The sequence below is a fragment of the Eschrichtius robustus genome, chromosome 4, assembly GCF_028021215.1.
Source record: "Eschrichtius robustus isolate mEscRob2 chromosome 4, mEscRob2.pri, whole genome shotgun sequence".
Taxonomy (NCBI): Eukaryota; Metazoa; Chordata; class Mammalia; order Artiodactyla; family Eschrichtiidae; genus Eschrichtius; species Eschrichtius robustus.
Window position 1 is genome coordinate 75,714,507 of NC_090827.1, and position 8,144 is coordinate 75,722,650.

General features: G+C 44.3%; 1 protein-coding gene and 1 pseudogene across 4 annotated transcripts in view; one reads left to right on the forward strand and one right to left on the reverse strand.

Annotated features, from left to right (window-relative positions):
• The window catches only part of LOC137764148 (RE1-silencing transcription factor-like), a 190,924-nt gene extending 189,596 nt beyond the window's left edge, over positions 1-1,328 (reverse strand). For 2 of the 4 annotated variants that reach the window (XM_068542881.1, XM_068542880.1), the window contains exon 1: positions 1,206-1,328. The gene's annotated coding sequence lies outside the window, so the exon portion shown is untranslated. The remainder of the gene's footprint in view (positions 1-1,205) is intronic. The other 2 variants (XM_068542883.1, XM_068542882.1) reach the window with 1 other exon arrangement.
• A 599-nt stretch (positions 1,329-1,927) lies between these two features.
• On the forward strand, positions 1,928-7,820 carry LOC137764149 (nitric oxide-associated protein 1-like; annotated as a pseudogene).
• The last annotated feature ends 324 nt before the right edge of the window (positions 7,821-8,144 follow it).

Consider the following 8,144-nt stretch of genomic DNA (forward strand, 5'->3'; position numbering starts at 1 on the left):
CACAACTAGAGAAAGAGTGCGCAACACAGCCAAAAATAAATAAATAAGCTTTAAAAAAAAAAATACTACTATACTTGTATTTCCTTGAATATAAATACAGCATCTGGAGAGCTAAGAATCTAAGAACAGTGGTTACTTATGACTCTAAAGAACAGTGGTTACTTATGATGGAGAGGGCTCACACAGGAGAGATGGTGGACAAGAATAAGACCTTACACTTTACATTTTCATGTCTTGTTGAGCCATGAGAATATATTACCTACTCAAAAATGAAGCTAAAAAACTTTCAACTTTTTTTCCAACACAGAAGTTAAGAGAATGTAAAAAAAAAAAAAAAGAGAGACTATAATAATGATGCTAATAAATTAGACTCAAGATTAAAAGTGACATAAGTTTAAACAGTAGAGTTTAAGCTTCTGCTTCTACTTTCTCCACGAAGCAGCTGAGAAAATAAGGAGAAATGTGAGGGGTGAACACGGTATAAGGAGCTAGAAGAAAACGACGTAGAAATAGAAGCTGTAGAGAATGGAATTGGGAGCTTTAAAAATACATCCTGAAAATACACTAAACATGACCAAGAATTCTACATATAAAAAGAAAAAAAAAGATATATTGGTCCTGTTCAGTGAAACACACGCCACCTAGAACTGTGTCATCTTGTGGAAAGAGGAAATGGAAAAGTCATCTTTTACGATAATTTACTTAGGCATATGACAGCATGAAGGAACGCCAAAACAGACTAATCCCTGCTCCCCTCCCCTCAATATTCTTTATCCCCGGTGTATTTCCAGAGCCTAGCACAATGCCTGGCACAGGCTGACGCTCAAAAATTCAACTATTCATAAATTCATTAACTCTGGCCTTAAGGGAAATCAAGAAAGGAGTCCTTTGCTTCAAAGTCGGAACAACAGAACCTGTCGCATGGTTCTGCGCGCTATTTTCAACACGGGAAGAGAGTGTCAGATTCACCCAGGGGCAGACAGATGAGAGAACAACAGTCACCCTGACCAAGATGATAAAGGCTACGTTCCCTGCACCCTCCACCTCTCAAAATCCCGGATTCGTTCGCGGCCTCGGGAGTGCGGGGAAACGACTGGGGCAATGGTGCGGCGGACCGGGGAGGAGGCCGCAAATCCTCAATTCGTCCAGCTACCCGTTTCCCCCCTTAGATGGGTCGCCGCGGAGTGTTCTGAGTGGCCACCTACCCTCGTGTGCGTCACACATATTGACAAACGGTTCACGAGAAGCTAACTCTCAAAACCACAGAGAGAAAAGCCAAGCGCCCACAAACCTACGCAGCGTCAAACGAAAACATTTCCGTATCGGGCGTTCCCAGAATACTCTGCGTCTCATGGCGCGGGAGGGGCAGGGGGCGCGGGAAAAAAATCCCCACAAAGGCCCAATATTAATTCTGCGCTTGCGCAAAGTGTAGGTTAAGGTTTGCTGACGGCTAGAACTGCACATGCGCAAGTTGTGGGCTGAAGCTTCAAGTGGTTGAAGCGGGGGGGGGGGCTGCTTCTACACTCTTAGCTTTGGATCTAGCCAATGAAAGTTTTTGCTTTTTAATGCTGTTGCACAAATAATGACACATGAAAAAAAAGCCAAGAAGACGTATTAATAAAAGATTTTTACCATTGTAAAGCAATTATAGTCTAATAAAGATGTTAAAAAAAAAAGGATTTTATTGTGGCCATATGTCTGCGGCATTCAATTTTCTATTTTTTTCCAGTTCCAAAGACAAAAAAACACGAAGATTTTTAAAATGTGATTTCTTACCAGCAGATGGTGCCAGCGCGTTGAAGAAGCCTGAAAGTGAACAAACCCTCACTCGCTAGCCTATTCGACCAACCCACCGTAGTCTAAGTCCTCGGTGCTTTTATCTTGGTTTCAACTGGGCTCTCAGGCCACAGAGCCTTCATCGCGAGAACTCACGAGATTAGACGCGAGAGAAGGAGCCGAAGTGAGACGCTGACAAATGACAGCTTTCAGGTAGTCTCTACTGTTTTACTCACATATGGGGCCACAGAGCACGTGCGAAAAGGTGGCTCAGCCCCTTTTGCCCACGCCCGCGTTTCTCATGCTGCCCACGGGCCTCACTCGTAGGCTGCTATGTAGCTTCCTGCGGGGATCCACTCCCACGGTAGCGGGCCATGGCCTCTGGGAGACGCTCCTTAAGAGGAGATGTGAGGCCAACTCCTCCCTGTACCCATCCGGCCTGGGATGTGGGCTTCCCCGTGGCGCGACAGCGACTGGAGATAACCAAGCAAGGGCTGACATGGAGGAGAGTTTTCTGTTCCCCGAGTACGTCCCGGATCCGGAGCCCGCAGTGACCCTCCAGGACCAGCTGCGGGAGCTGCAGCAGCGGCAGGAGGAGGAGGAGCGACGGTGCTGCAGCGGCGGGAGGAGCGGCGGCAGCAGGAACTACGGAACGGCAGGCAGATGCACCCGGACCGTATGCCAGCGCTGCTGACTGCTGGTGCTTCACCGGCGCGCCCTGCATCTGCAGGTGAGCCGCAAGCAGTACCTGGAGCTGGTGACCGCCGTGCTGCGGCGGCCCAGTCTCGCCCTGGTGCCATACATGGTGGACCTGCTTGATCTGCCCGACGCCCTGCTGCCCCACCTGCCCGCGCCGGTGGGCCCCAAGCAGCTGATCTTGCTGGGAAACAAGGTGAATCTGCTGCCCCTGGACATCTCGGCTACCGACAGCGGCTCCAGGAGCGACTGTGGAACTACTGTGCCCGCGCCGGGCTCCTGCCGCCCCCTGGCTACCGAAGGCCACAACACCCCAGCGGGGACCGGCCACGGGACGAGCAGGAGAAAGCGAATCCTTCGCCCAAGTTCAGCACGATGCTCAGAGACGTGCGGCTCATCAGCTCCAAGACTGGCTATGGAGTCGAAGAGTTGATCTCCGCGCTCCAGCGTTCCTGACGCTACCGCGGCGACGTCTACCTGGTTGGCGCCACCACCGCTGGCAAGTGCACTCTCTTCAACACGCTCCTGGAGTCCGATTACTTCATCGCCAAGGGCGCCGAAGCTATTGACCAGATGGTCTGGTGAGCCTTAGGGCGCCCGTCCCCATCGTTTTCTGAGACGCTGGAAGTCTGATCGTGGTTCAGGCACCTAATCCTATATCTTTCCTTAATGTCCACTAGGGGCTGGCTGGAGCCTTCACTTTAAAAATTATCTACCTACTTTGGTCACATTTCTCTTCTGTGTCAGTTTAGTGCTTGGAAATTCGGTATATGTTGTAGTAACTTTCCAACAGAAATAATTAGAGTACTTCTAGGTACCAGTCCCTCTTCTAGGCACTGTAGGTGAACCAGATGACAAAGTAGTTTGTTATCTTGGAGGTTTCCCTCGTAGCTTTAGTTCTTTGTATATTTCTCCGGAAAATCCTTCTTTCACTTTCTACACCTAGCTCCACCCCTCACTTTCTCTTCATATCTTGAGTTTACTCATGAGATTACTATACAGATTTAACATTTGAATAATTCATTAATGCAATATGATGTGTGGCTTTGCTGAGAAGAAATGTCAAATATGTGGCTTTAAGAAACGTCTGTAGTAATTGCAAAATGGGTGCTTCTATGACCCTGTTTGTCATAGAAGGCAAAACTAAATACCTCATTTGTTCCTTTGAAACCAGTATTTAACTTTGAAAAGCTGTTTTTCTCTGTAGAGAACTTTGGTTGACTTATACACACAGCGATTTTATACTGGTTGGTAGTTTTTCATTGTATAAAATAAGTTCCTTCTTCCTTTCTTAAGGAAAATCAGTGAACTTGGCTTACAGTTGTGGCTTCCAACTTCCTTCCCGTTCACATTACTTCAATGGACAAGGTGGACACTGTATATCAGAAGCACGGGGGTCATACGTTACTCAAGGTGAGGCAACACGCTTTGACAGTTAGGTTAACACACCCTGTAATAGTCCCACGGCCCTGCTAAAAAAGCCTTTGTTGGACAGAACCATCTTTGTTACACTCTCAGCTAGCTCTCCCCCGACCTTGTTCACCTTGAGGATTTTGACTATAACGTGAGGTGGGCTCTTATAGAAAAGGGATGCTGGATTGGACTGATCCTAGAATAGTGACAGAGCTGGGTTTTCTCTAGGTGACACTGTCCAATATTGTAGCGCCATGTGCCTATTTAAATAAGTTAATTAAAATGAAATAAACTTTAAAATTTAGTTCTTCACTTGCACTAGCCACTTTTCAACTGCCCAGCGGTCACATCATTGCAGAAAGTTGTACTGGATAATGTGAGTGAAGAGAAGTTACAGATTTTCTCACAACTGGGTGATGCTACTGGCATCTAGTGGGTGGAAGCCAGAGATGATGCTAAACGTAATGCGATACACAAGACAGCACCTCACAACACAGAATTATCTGGTCCAAAAGGTGCGTAGTGCTGAGTTGAGAAGCCCTCGTATGAGTGGAAAAGCTCTCCTCTGAGGTTCTTAATCCCAGGCACTTAGAGATTATCGTACCTCTTCTCTCCTGCTTTACTTGCTCCTTCCTTTGACCTCTTAAGGAGTGTGTTAAAATTTCTCTGACCTTTAAAAAACAAAACAAAACTCAGTGTCCCGCTCGTTCCTCCTCTTTACAATCAAGCTTAATCCTGCTTCTCACGTCCCATCCTCTGCAGTCCCTGTTGTGCCCTTTCTATGCCACTGAAATTGTTCCAAGTTCACCAGAGACTGAATGGGGCCTGTTTACAGATCTTTAACCAGACATGGGTACACACTGTTGGCTAGTGTGTAGTGTATGATAGTTAAGATCTCTGGAGCCAGGATGGGTCCAAATCCTGCTCTGCTCCACCACTTAACGAAGCTGTGTGACTTTAGGTAAGTTTCCTTTACCTCTCTCTGTTGTACCTACACCACGAGGTTGTGGAGAAGATCAAGTGCAAGGGGACTGTTGTCACTGATACGTAAGTATTTGTGGTGATGAAGATTATGGGACATACCTACTGCAAAAATAGCAGGTACGTCCAAGGAAGAGGTGATTTACCATTAATTAATGCTCATACAACTGAAAATAAGTCAAAACACAAAATACACACCCGCCCTTCAACAAGGATAAAACCAACCTGACTTGGGAAGTAAATGCTTCTTTCTCTCTGGATTTCCTAAGAAAGCCAGAGTGAAATTAAAACTCCATCGAAATAACTGCCCTAAAGTTAATACTCCAGAGACATGTAGGATTTGCAGGGTAGGGCTCCACCCCCATGCATCTGTGTAGTCTTCAGAGTGGACTCACTGATACTTCTCAAAGCAACACTGACGCTTCTTTCCCGGTGTAATACAAATGGTTTCTTGGGCTGCTCTGTGGCTCATCCTTGCCTTCTGGTTTTCTTACTCACCTCCCAAGTCAAAGTCAATCCTGCCTACTAATGATCACTGAGACCAGCCTCATAGTCCAAACTGTAATCTACTTTCTTTAGGCTGTTTTGAGATCCTTAGGTATTTTCCCAGCTCCCAGTTTCACTGCCTTCTGCCCACCCTCACCCCACCACAGCTGTAGTTCTCAACCAGGGTTGACTCTTACCTCAAGGGAACATTTGACAAAGACTGGAGGCGTTTTTGGTTTTCACAACTTGGTGGATGCTGAGTAGAGGCTGCTAAAACTTGTGCAATGCACAGGACAGCCTCCCGGGACAAAGAATTATTTGGCCCAAAAGGTCAATAGTGCTGAGATTGAGAAACCCTGCACTACGCAGATTTTTCCAAAATACAAAGCAGGCCACAGTATTCCTTTATGATTCTTTTCTCTTTCCTGCTTATAATTCCTTGGTAGTTCCACATTACTGAGAGAACTCTAAACTGATAGCCTCATCACTAATGCACACACACACATAACATACTCTGCACAGTTCTCTGAACTCATTATCCTTTTTCCAATTTCTGTGTCTGTACATGATACTAACCCAGGATACCTTTCCACTGAGTAACTTTAATCTATTTTTCAAATTCTGCTCTTCATTAATGTTTTCCTTGACCAAACCACGTTCATTACTTCCTTCACAATCACAGTAATTAGTAGATGCCTCTCATCACGTTTCTTACCTTGTAATTTATTTACTTGCTGTTTCCACCTTCTGATCTCGGGGGTAGGGACCATATAGAACATATTGTAATAGCTATCTTTGTGTCCTTAGTGCTAAACACAGAGAGATCTGTTAATAAACAGGTAAATTATTATCCAGTTACTTCCAATTCATGGAAACACCTGTAAACACAGAAGCTGAATCTTACCCATTATCCATGTACCCTTGAGAGGTAATGAGGCAGGGATTAATCTCTGTGTCCAGCCAGGCCTGTAAGAACTAAGGTATTTGGAAGGATGTTGCTTTAATTGCCCAAGATTATTGTGTCTAAAGCTTTATGGAGGACTGTAAAAACTGTAAGCTAATAAAGCAAGATTCTGCTGTCTGGAGGTTACCACCAGTTGGATGCCCATATGGGGCCCTTGTCACTGGGATCTATAGGCTTCATCCCATCACAGAGCTCCCGGGTTTTTCATTTGACCTAGAAGTGATTTGAGGTTTTTTCAACAGTTGAATGTTTAAAAGGATTTTATTCTTGATACCTGTACAGTAATATCTTATCAGTGCCTTACTTAATATTAGAGTTATCAGGGGTTTAATTTGAACTTCCAAATATCTTCATCTCCTCCCAATGGAAGATTCCAATGGGTGGAGAAGAAAGAATGGCAGGATTTCCTCCTCTTGTTGCTGAAGACATCACATTAGATGAAGGACTTGGGGAATCTGAAGCAGTGGCTGACATCAAGTTCTCCTCTGCAGGTAATTTTACACCAAGCACTTTTTTTTTTTAATTTGGCCGCACCGCGCGGCATGTGGGATCTTAGCTCCCTGACCAGGGATTGAACCCGCACCCCCTGTAATAGAAGCACGGAGTCTTATTGACTGGACCGCCAGGGAGGTCCCTACACCAAGCACTTTTTTTTTTTTTGACCTTCCAAATTATTTTATTAGAAATATGGCTTCACTGTTGAGATCTTAGAATAATTGGGTTGTCAGAAATCTCTCTTTTAAAATATGTTATAAAATTATTTATCCTAATGAGATTAAGCTTTCATTAACTGCCTATCTATAGCATGGCCAAAACAAACAAACAAACAAAAAAAAACATACCTTATTCTTATTCAAAAACCATTAGGGTTTTTTTGTTTGTTTTCACCAAGCACTTTTTAAAAGGTGAATAAAGTAGCCTTACTGACTTTTAGTATATTTTTATACAGATGTGCCTTAACTGACATAAGCTGAATATTTTAAGAAATACATACTAGATTATTCATAAGATGTAACCTACTCTGAAAATAAATCTGTACCTTTTCACAAATGCATTGTATGCTTTTAAAAAATAGAGTGAAAGACAGCAGTAGCCTCCCTTGGGTTTCCATTTTGAGCTGTGTTTGGTGTTTTTAATAAGACAGTTGCTAACACCATTTGTGTTCTGCCATGTTCTTGCATAGGCTGGGTAGCAGTTAACGCCGCAGTTCAAGGACAAACTGCACCTCCGAGGCTACACACCTCAAGGAACAGTTCTGACGGTCCGGCGCCCACTCTTGCCACATGTAGTTAACATCAAAGGAGAGCGCATCCGGAGAAGCGTGGCCTATAAAACCAAAAAGCCTCCTACCCTTGTGTACAGTCTGCAGAAAAAAAAAAAAAAAAAGATAAATATATGAAGCTGACCTGTTCACATTGAAGATTAACGATATAGAACATTACTGTATGCATTGCATTAAATATTGCTATAATAAAGCCTTCCGCCACCCTTTTTAAGCTACCAAGGACCGTGCCTCTTTTTAATGAATTGAGTTTGTAAACACAAGTTATTTTTTGGTAGGGTATGTATATGTGTGTATCTGTGGTTCAAATATACCTAAAATGGGGTTCTGCTACATTCAGGTTTCTCCCACTACTATTTTTTTGAAAGCAGATGGCATTTCTAATTTGGAGTCTAGTTGAGAGAGCAGCTTAGCAGTTGTCATGTGAAAAAATGGCAGAAAATCAATTTCTCCAAAATACATTGGCTTAAATGAGATAGAAGTGAGTATGTGGCTTTGCTCCACGTAGTCATCCAAGGACCCGACTGGGGGAACGTGCCGCAGCTT